This window comes from Neofelis nebulosa, chromosome 2, assembly GCF_028018385.1.
Source record: "Neofelis nebulosa isolate mNeoNeb1 chromosome 2, mNeoNeb1.pri, whole genome shotgun sequence".
Classification (NCBI taxonomy): Eukaryota; Metazoa; Chordata; class Mammalia; order Carnivora; family Felidae; genus Neofelis; species Neofelis nebulosa.
In genome coordinates, this window is record NC_080783.1 from 208,208,194 (window position 1) to 208,218,892 (window position 10,699).

The following is a 10,699-nucleotide window of genomic DNA, read 5'->3' on the forward strand; positions in this document are numbered from 1 at the left end:
GGCTTTTCAGTTCAATTCCTATCAGCTAGCACTTACAGAGAAACTTCTGTGTGGCAGGAACTGCTCCTGCCTCCGTGGCTGCAGAAAAAATCTTTTCCCTTGATAGTTTTCACTAGACAGAATGGTGGAGGTTGCAATTTAGCAGCCTGAAACGGAAGCCAGTGGGGGGGGGGGGGGCGGGGGAGAGAGAAGGGAGCAAAGAGCAAGGGGTTAAGGGTAAAGAGTAAGAGTTTCGGGGTCAGGAAGGAGTTCAGCAAGTGTATCGCCTGACATTTTTTTTCTTGGTGCAAAAATAGCGAGTTCTGCTTTTTTGGAACGGGGCTCGCTGAGTCAGGGGTTCAAAGAGAACAGCATGGGGATGGGAGTGGCAGATGTCATCCGCGGCAGATGGTGATGCTCTGGAGGCCGACTGTGGCCTTGAAGATGCTTCCCTCCACCCGCTCTGGCCCAGGAATCAAGGTCAGGGGCAGACAACCAAGTTCAGTTCCCGGCGGTCCCGATCCCAGCCTCTCCAACCAGGCCGGCCCTTCCCGACAACATCACCCGTGTTCCACGCTTGGACTCCACACCGGGCTCCGCAGGAGTCCCAGAGGCCAAGGGTGTGAGAAGACTCAACCCCGCATCTGTTATTAACCACTATTTCCATTCTTTTGGCCGTGCTTCCTTCTCAGCCCTGAAGACACACATGACCGATCTGCCGGCCCTTTGTTCAGCTTCACAAAAGAAGGGGATGATTATTAAAAGAACAGATTTTGCATTCCATATTTACCCCAGATGACATTGCCTTGATCCCTAAAATAACTCCAGATCTCCTGGGTGGAACTGGCTCGTTCCTTTTCATCTTGCTGTTTTGCAACTGTTTACGGGGCCCATCACCATAGTGATATTATCAGAGCAGGTCAAATGAAACTCCAAACCCTTGGGTTGTTATTGGTTTTTCCTTTGTACCTCGGAACATGACTTTTTCACCCCAAACCAGCTCTTTCATTTCTTATAAGCACGTATGCTCTCGGCCCCAAGTCAGCAGCAGCCCCTTCTGACTGATTCCCAGCAGTTAAAATCACAGAGGTGGTCCATGCTGGGACAAGACGTGGAAGTGCTTGAACTGAGTTTCCAAACTGGAAACTGTATTTACCAGAAATCTCCTTTCCTGCGGATAAAACTTGGGTCAAAGTGTCAGGGTGTTGAAAGAGGCACTAAATAAAAAGAGTCTGAAGGACCTTCAGCATTTGGTCCAAGGAACATGGCTACAGAGTTCAACAAATAAACACAGCTGGCGTGGGGCGAGCCCTTAGCAAACACTTATCTTCTTGATTATTTTTTTGTAATCATCATCTTGGACAAAAGCCTTTATGATAGCGTTCTTACACACTGCTGGTGGGGTTGCGAATTGGTATGATTTTCCTAATCGAGAACTTGGCAACGGGTAGGAAATACCTTGACAGTGTGCCCTTCCTTTGATGCTAACTTCTACTTGTGGGCTCTGAGGAAATAATTAGGGATGTGACCAGAGGAATGCATTCAGAGATGTTCATTGCTAATAATGGTGAAAAATTGGAAATAACCTAACTGTACAACATGAGGGAGTTGCTTAAAAAAAAAAAAAAATCGTGGTCTAGGGGCGGGCGCCTGGGTGGCTCAGTCGCTTCAGCTCAGGACATGATCTTACGGCTCGTGGGTTCCAGCCCCACATCAGGACATCAGGCTCGCTGCTGTCAGTGCACAGCTTGCTTTGGATCCTCTGTCCCCCCGCCTCTCTGTCCCTCCCCTGCTCAGACACTGTCTCAAAAAATAAACGCTTTTTTTTTTTTTATTTTTAAAAAAAAATTTTTTTTTCAACGTTTTTTATTTATTTTTGGGACAGAGAGAGACAGAGCATGAACGGGGGAGGGGCAGAGAGAGAGGGACACACAGAATCGGAAACAGGCTCCAGGCTCCGAGCCATCAGCCCAGAGCCCGACGCGGGGCTCGAACTCACGGACCGCGAGATCGTGACCTGGCTGAAGTCGGACGCTTAACCGACTGCGCCACCCAGGCGCCCCAAAAAATAAACGCTTTTAAAAAAAAGATGAAAAAAATCATGATCTAGCCATACAATGGATACTAAGGCACCATTAAAAATTATGCCATAGGAGAATCTTCAATAACGTGTGAAATATTAATTAATATCAATTAATTAATATTATTAATTAATACTATTAATAAATAAAATATTGATAATATGGGGAAATGCAGGTTATAAAAATTGATCCCATTTTTGTAAAATATATATGTGCAACAGAGAAAAAAAGATTAGAAGGACAGGTTCTTTTTTTGTTTTGTTTTGTTTATTTATTTATTTTGACAGAGTGTGAGCAGGGGAGGGACAGAGAGTCCCAAGCAGGCTCCATGCATGAAGCCCAACATGGGGCTTGAACTCACAAACCATGAGGTCATGACCTGAGCTGCCACCAAGAACCAGATGTTTTTCTTTTCTTTTTTTAATTTTTGTTTAATGTTTATTTATTTTTGAGACAGAGAATGAGCAGGGGAGGGGCAGAGAGAGAGGGAGACACAGAATCTGAAACAGGCTCCAGGTTCTGAGCTGTCAGCACACAGCCCGATGCAGGGCTCGAACCCATGAACTCTGAGATCATGACCTGAGCCGAAGTCGGAGGCTTAACCCACTGAGCCACCCGGGCGCCCCAGCAAGAGCCAGATGTTTAACTGACTGAGCCACCCACGCACCCTGGAAGGATAGGTTCTAAAAAGACAGCAGTGATTGCTTCTTGAGTATTTTTTTTGATGCTTTTATCTATAATTTTTCCAAAATGAACAGGTATTTCTGTAGCCAGATGCTTAAAATACCATTTTAAAAATTTGGAGGGGAGCTCCTGGGTGGTTCATTCAGTTAAGCATCTGCCTCTTGATTTTGGCTCATGTCGTGATCTCACAGTTGGTGGGACTGAGCTCCGTGTCATGCTCTGTGCTGACAGCACAGATTCTTGGTCTTCCTTTCTCTGTCCCTCCCCTGCACGTGTGCACCTGCATGCATACACACGCTCTCTCTCAAGATAAATAAACAATAAATAAATAAATAAATAAATAAATATTTAAAATGATTTTAAGTAATCTCTACACCCAATGTAGGGCTCCAACTACAACCCCAAGATAAAAGCTGCACGCTCCGCTGACTGAGCCAGCCAAGGTGCTCCTTAAAATGCTGTTTTTAAGAATAATAAGCTGCCATACTTTTTTAAATCATCCATCTTCGGCTCAGGCCACGATCTAGCAGCTCGTGAGTTCAAACCCCACGTCGGGCTCGCTGCCGTCAGCACAGAGCCTGCTTCAGATCCTCTGCCCCCTCTCTCTGCTCCTCCTCCTCTTTCACACTTTCAAAAATAAACATTAAAAAATCCTCCCTCTGATCATCCTACTGGGCAGAAACAGAGTCTTATTCCTGGAGCCTCTTTATATAAAGCTCATGGGATAGGAAGTGCTCAATGGTGTCCTATTGTGGTTGGAACAATGAATTCATCGTCTGGTCAGGGGACCCATAAATATTTAGCAATCATGGGTTTTCTGCCTACTTGGAGTTTAAGGTCACAGATATACAAGGCTGACATAACTAGGCATAAAACACAGGGACACCGTGATAAGACCGGCAAATGTATTCACAAAATACCAAGACTCATTTGATGTTTGGTGGGAACAGTGGAGAGAGATTGTTGGGGGGGTAGGGAGTGCATAATGACTAGCATAAACATGAACAGCATCCTACATGCCACCCGTTGATTGCTTATTTAAATCTCACAACAATTGTATGTGGTAGGTATCACACCCCCATTTTATAGATGTGGAAACCAGGAGATAGGGGCTTTATCGCCTGCTCTTTCAACATTGCAGGGGGAAAGAAGATGCACGTATTCAGCAGAGAGCCCAGTTTATGATCTGGATGGTGGAGGCAGAAAAGAAGAAGTGGACGGTGAAGGAAGACAGCTATATTTCTGGCATGGTCCCCAGAGTCTCTTACCAGACTGGTGAACATTTGGGTTGCTGGCTAGAGAAACAGATAATAATTTTAATCACCCACGTTTCAGCCCTTGGGGATGATGTTGATATAAAAATGAGGATTCCATTACCTATTCAAATGTTCATATATACTCAACCTCACTGGCTTGTGGGGAAGCGGTGGAGGCTCTATAGTAACACAGAGCACAGATGGGGCACCTGGGTGTCTCAGTCGGTTAAATGTCCAATTCTTGATTTTGGTTCAAGTCATGATCCCAGGATCATGGGATCGAACCCTGTGCTGGGCTCTGCACTGACAGAGCAGATTCCGCTTGGGATTCTCTCTCTCTCCCTCTCTCTGCCCCTCCCCTGCTCAAGCGCTCTCTCTCCGTCTCTCTCTCTCTCTCTCTCAAAACAAATAAACTTAAAAAAAAAATACATAGCACAAATGTGCCAGAGAGTAAATTACGCAGAGCCCTACAGCCTATCCTTGTGATGATCATCACTCGAAACATCTAAACACCTCTTTGTTTTTGGGTAATGTGGAAGAATGTGAAAAGCATAGGTTTGGGGTCAGACAGACCTCCGTTCAAACCCCGGCTCACCATCCATGTAGCTGTGTGACCTTTGTCCATCTCACCAACTCTATCTTGAGATACCTATGGAACCTTCACACTGGTATGGAAATCCTGCTTAGGGGCGCCTGGGTGGCGCAGTCGGTTGAGCGTCCGAGTTCAGCCAGGTCACGATCTCGCGGTCCGTGAGTTCGAGCCCCGCGTCAGGCTCTGGGCTGATGGCTCGGAGCCTGGAGCCTGTTTCCGATTCTGTGTGTCCCTCTCTCTCTGCCCCTCCCCCGTTCATGCTCTGTCTCTCTCTGTCCCAAAAATAAATAAAAAGCGTTGAAAAAAAAAAAAAAAAAGAAATCCTGCTTAAATTGGTGGCCCCAAACATTACCTGCTAGATTGGAAGCTATCATGGGGGAGCTCTTGAGACTTGTGCTGGTCAGGATAATGCTAGCTGCCGAAACAAACAACCTCCAGTTCTCAGTGACTTACGACCATACAGGTTTATTTTCTCCCTGAGACACTGGGACTGTGAACTGCCCTGGGAGGGGATTCAGGCTTCTTCCACCGTGGAGTCTTCTCTTGCTTCCTCTGCATTTGGCTGGCTGATGACGAGAGAGAGAGAGAGAGAGAGAGAGAGAGAGAGAGAGAGAGAGAGAGAGAATGGGGCAGGTTACAAGTGGCCTTTTGTGGCCATGCCTGGAGGTGACTCATGTTACTTCCTCCCACATTCCATTGGATGAAACCAGTTTCATGACCACAACCTACCTCAAAGGAGGCTGGGAAATACAGACGATGTTTGCATCCGGGAAAAGGAAGTGGAACAGGTGACCTGCCTGTGCTACGTACCTACAGCAATCACAGCTAGTGTGGAGCAAAGAATGAAAAGTCATCCAGATGAAGCCAACAGAACTACAATGGCAGTTGTCCGGGGAGTGGTGCCTAACAGAGAAGTCTGGCAATTGGAGTTTTCTTGATACGTATAGGTTTTACATGGGGTCAGAGCTCATAGGATCTAAAATCAAGTATGTCTGTTCCTGCCTGGCTGTTTCAAGCTGTCAAACCAGTGAGCACCAGTGAGGTTTAGAAATGAGCTCTATCCCTACCGTCATCACTCTGGGCCTCTGTGCTGAATCAACCTGACCCATCATGCCCTCTGCTTTTCTCCTTTGCATGTCGTCCCCCACCTGCCTACCTTCAGACTTGGTGATTCATTTTCCCTATGTACAGTCACTTTACCTGCTGGGCCAGATATTTGCAGTCACTTCTCTGCCTTTGACCTCTGCTTTCCTTTCGGCCAGAATCTGGAGTCTTTCTGACTATAATGACATCAATTGCCTTCAATAAATAGGTCGTTGGGTCTAGCCTGGTCCTGGGAGTTAACAATCTCAACAAAGGACCTCTTATGCTATGCACTCCATTGGTTCCCTTGACTAAAAAATAAAGCTAATATTTATGTTTATTTATTTGGAAGGATTGGAGCTCATGTAGTGAAGAGAATGCCATTTTCTTTCAAAAAGATTTTAAGTCCTATGTAAAGTTAAACAATGCTTTACATGGTTCTGAAAGCCTTTTCTTCAATGGTATCTTTGGAAAAGCAGGATTGTCTTATTTTAATCAAGTCCAATTTGGGGCGCCTGGGTGGCTCAGTCGCTTAAGCTTCCAACTTCGCCTTGAGTCATGATCTCATAACTTGTGGGTCTGAGCCCCGCATTGGGCTCTGTGCTGACAGCTCAGATCCTGGAGCTGCTTTGGACTCTGTGTCTCCCTCTCTCTGTGCCTCCTTCCCACCCCTGCTCACACTGTCTCTCTCTCTCTCTCTCTCAAAAATAAATAAACAATAAAAACTTAAAAAAAAATCAAGTCCAATTTATCAGGGTTTTTTTTTTTTTTCCTAGCTAGTGTGTTTTGTATCCTGAGAAACTTTTGCCTGCTCAATGTTGCAAAGATTTTCACTCATGTTGTCTTCCAGAAGCTTGAGTTTTAGCTTTTTTTAAAAAAGATTTTATTTTTAAATAATCTCTACAGCCAATGTGGGGCTTGAACTCATGACCCCAAGATCAAGAGTCACATACTCCTCCAACTGAACCAACTAGGTGCCCCAGGTCTGTGATGCAGTTGAGTTCATGTTTCCACATGGAATGACGTACGAGTCAAGATTCACTGTTTTCTACATGGATCTTCAGTTGTTCTGGTACCATTCGTTTCAAACACTTTTCTTCCCCCACTGAAATACATTGGTATCTTTGTCAAAAATTATTTGGATGTATATGTGTGGGTCTAATTTTGGACTACTCTGTTTCATTGATCTGTGTGTCTCTTCTGCCAATGACATGCTGTTTTTATTTCTACAGCTTTGCAGTAGGTCTTGAAATCAGGTAGCAGGCACGTCCTCTCACTTTTATTTTCCTCCCTTAAGAGCCTCACGCCAGGTCTTTGCATTTCCAGATACATTTTATTATAAAAAAAATTTTAAGTTGTATTTATTTATTTATTTTGCGAGAGACAGAGCACCAGCAGGGTAGGGACAGACAGAGAGGGAGAGAGAGAGATTCCCAAGCAGGCTCCACACTGTCAGCAGGTTTGGGCTCGAAACCACAAACCGTGAGCTCATGACCTGAGCCGACTGAGCCACCCAAGTGGCCCTCCATGTACATTTTAAAACCGGCTTGTCAATTTCTAGAAGGAAAAAAAAACTTGCTGGGATGTTTAATTAGATTGCACTGAATCTATAGATCGTCAGAATGAATATCTGAACAATACTGAGTCTTCCAACCCATGAATAGGGGACATCTATTTATTTAGCAATGTTTTCTAGTTTTCAGGGTACACAGGACTTGTATATCTTTCATTAAATGTATCCCTAAGTAATTTTTAAAAAAAATTTTAATGTTTATTTTTGAGAGAGAGAAAGAGAGAAAGTCAGTGAGTGTGAGCAGGGGAGGGGCAGAGAGAGAGGGAAAGAGCGAATCCGAAGCAGACTCCAGCCTCCAAGTCTGTCAGCACAGAGCCTGACGCGGGGCTCGAACCCATGGACCGTGAGATCATGACCTGAGCCAAAGTTGGATGCTTAATTGACTGAGACACCCAGGCACCCCATCCCTAAGTATTTTTTTTTCTGTTTTTCCTTGCTTGTTTGTTTAAGTAATTTCTATGCCCAACGTGGGGCTAGAACTCATGACCCTGAGATCAAGAGTCACATGCTCTACTGACTGTGCCAGCCAGGCACCCTCATAAGTGGTATTTAAAAAAAAATTTTTTTAACGTTTATTTATTTTCTTGAGACAGAGAGACAGAACATGAACGGGGGAGGGGCAGAGAGACAGGGAGACACAGAATCTGAAATAGGCTCCAGGCTCTGAGCTGTCAGCACAGAGCCTGACGCGGGGCTTGAACACACGGACCGCTAGATCATGACCTGAGCCGAAGTCGGACGCTTAACCGACTGAGCCACCCAGGCGCCCCTCATAAATGGCATTTTTAAATATTTGATTTTCAGTGGGTTGTTGCTCTGATTTATTATTGCACCGTTTCACTAGACTGGTCCCTGAGTCCCGCCCCCATACCGGCTCCTACGTCCGTTCTGCATCTGGTCCAGTTTCATTTGCAACATTGCAATGTCTGATTGGAACGTGGGATGCGTGCTTTGGAGGAGCCGAGATTTGCATCCTGGACGACTGTGCTTGGAGGTTCTCTGGCTCATCTTTTGACAGGCTTCATTCACAGAGCACCATATCCCAGGTACTATGCTAATTATTAATGAGAGGACTTGGAGTTTCTGTCTCAAGGAGCCCTGAAAGCAGAGGGGACAAATTGCAAGTGAAAAAGTGTGCAAAACACAGGGTTTCCGGGAGAACCCAGAACAGGAGGGTTCCCAAACTCAGCTTCTGAGGGGACTGTCAGAAAAAAACTACATGGAGGAGGCAGGGGCAGCCTCAGACGCATTGTAGAGGCCCATCCCAAGCCTGGTGGGTGGCTGGCTGGCCAGCTTAATAAACCAAACACGAATTCTCCCAAGTGTGCGTGTAAAAACTCCAACAGCTGGCCCACATGTGAGAGGCCTTTCTGTAACTCCGAGCAAGACCCCACAGATGGTCAGGATACACATAGTTCTGGTCTAGCAGAAGGCAGCTGTGAGTTCTCCAGGTACCCCCTAGGAGAGCAAAAACAAAAGCCCTGAGATGATGGTGTCTAACCTCGGACTGAGAGGTCCTCTTGGCACTGACTTTGGGGATATATTAAAAAGAAGTGGATTGCAGGTGGCCTGTTTACTTCCCTGTTGCTTGCCACGTGTTCTTTCAAGATGCTAAGGGGTGGAAAAAGTTGATCTAAGCTGTCTAGCCAAGGCTCCTCTTCTACTAACCACACAGTGTCCCGTCTTCCAAGGAAATCAGGCTGTTGTTTTGCCGGTACTCAGTCCTGCGTAGGGGTTCTATGATACAAATTTCTGAGACCCAAAACGTGCCTGTTTCATTGCTTTGCATGAGTTTACCCAGAATGCATGGCTGTAATAGCCATCTTTTTGGTTTTGTTTTGTTGTTTTGTTTTGTTTTCTATTCTCCAGCATCCCTTTCTCCTTCTTTTGGTCACAGTACTCCAATTTCCTCCCATCACCAGGGAAACGCCCCGCCCATGATCACATCCCCATTCCTGCCAGCTTCAGGGGTGGGCTCATGACTGAAGCCAGCTAGTCACCGAAGCTAGGGGCGTGGTTGAGATGGTCTAAGGAGAGGGCACAATTTAAGAGAAGAGCCTACTATTGAGCCACAAGGGACCCCATCGTTTAATGGTTGTGTAGGAGAGACACAGTGTGCAAAGAACACAGAGAAGGAGCAGTCACGGAGGTAGGATTAAGACCGGGAGAGTCACACGGTGTCATAGAAGCCAATGGGAGAAGGTGCTTCAAGGAGAAAGTGCCCAATGGTGTCAAATGCTACCAGAGTCGAAGGAGGTGAGGATTGAGCAAAGCCCATGTGTTTTCGACATGGATGTATGGGCAACCTTGGGGTCTTTTTTTGTATGGAGGAGTGATGGCATAGGATGGGAAGTTAGGAAGTCAGAGGACAGCCTGACAATTCTGTAGCTGTGGAAGACGGGAGATAGGCGGTAGGCTGGTGTAGGGGTGGCTTTCATGTAGACCTTTTTTTTCTTTTTAAACGTGAGATGGAAAGTACTTAGGGATGCTTAAAAGCACAGCAATCATCTAGTTGAGAGGGAGTAGTTGAACAGTCTGGGAAGAGACATCATAATTGAAGTGTAAGGTTCCTGTGAGCAGAGAATCCCCGAGAGGGAATATCGTTCATAGCATTTCCCAAACTTACTTGATGGACCAACTCCCTTCACGCAGAGTTTATTTTGATTAGCGTTCTGCAGAAAGTGCTGTGGCCCAACTTAGGTTAATGGTCCATTCCCAAACCCATTAGTATGGCCAAGGCCATACTTTGTCTTCAGGCAATCAGGATCCTCTCCTCTGGAGCTGGGGGTGGCCTCAATTCTCCCCAAACTAAAGGTCTGAGCATGAGAAAGGCTTGAGTCGTAGAAAAGAGAGGATGCCCCAGAAGTGACCTCTGAACCAGCTGAACGATGGGGAAGATGACATTACCAGGTGGTGTTCCTTCCTTCTGATACTTTGGTAACAAGACCCCTAAATCCCACTGAAACTGTAGTATATGGAATTAGAATGTTCAAGGAATGTGATTGAAACCCCTTGCCTATAGAATTCAGTATAGAGAGAGGTTAAAAGCTGGCTAATCCTAGTGTTCTCTTGTATCTCCAAAGACACAGTAAAACATCTAAAACCACTGTTAGTAATCCAAGAAGATCCCCAATTCAGAAAGCAGGCCTGTTAAATCAAAGGGGATTTAGGAGCTAAGCAAGCCCCCGTCCCCTGAGATGGTGTGCCTTTATTAACCCACTGTTTCCAGCTGTGGGGACTTAACGAAAAGGAGAAGCCGCGTTGGGCAAGCTTCTGGGTAATGCCTGCTCTACTGTGTCCTATATTGGCTGATAAGCATTGCAAAAGATTCGACGTGCTGTGGAAGGCTGTTTCTCTGAGGTCCTCGAGATGGCTTTTTCTTTCCTCGGCTGACAGTACGATTTGGCTCGGGGGTTTCCTCCCACCCTGCCTCCACTCAGCAAACACTTAT

General features: G+C 45.8%; 1 long non-coding RNA gene across 1 annotated transcript; it reads right to left on the reverse strand.

Moving 5' to 3' along the window:
- Positions 1-5,041: 5,041 nt before the first annotated feature.
- On the reverse strand, positions 5,042-7,809 carry LOC131505372 (uncharacterized). Its single transcript, XR_009258376.1, has 2 exons — positions 5,322-7,809; positions 5,042-5,158 (listed from the first exon to the last, which is right to left on the reverse strand). It is a non-coding gene; the product is annotated as an uncharacterized LOC131505372 (long non-coding RNA).
- Between the last annotated feature and the right edge of the window lie 2,890 nt (positions 7,810-10,699).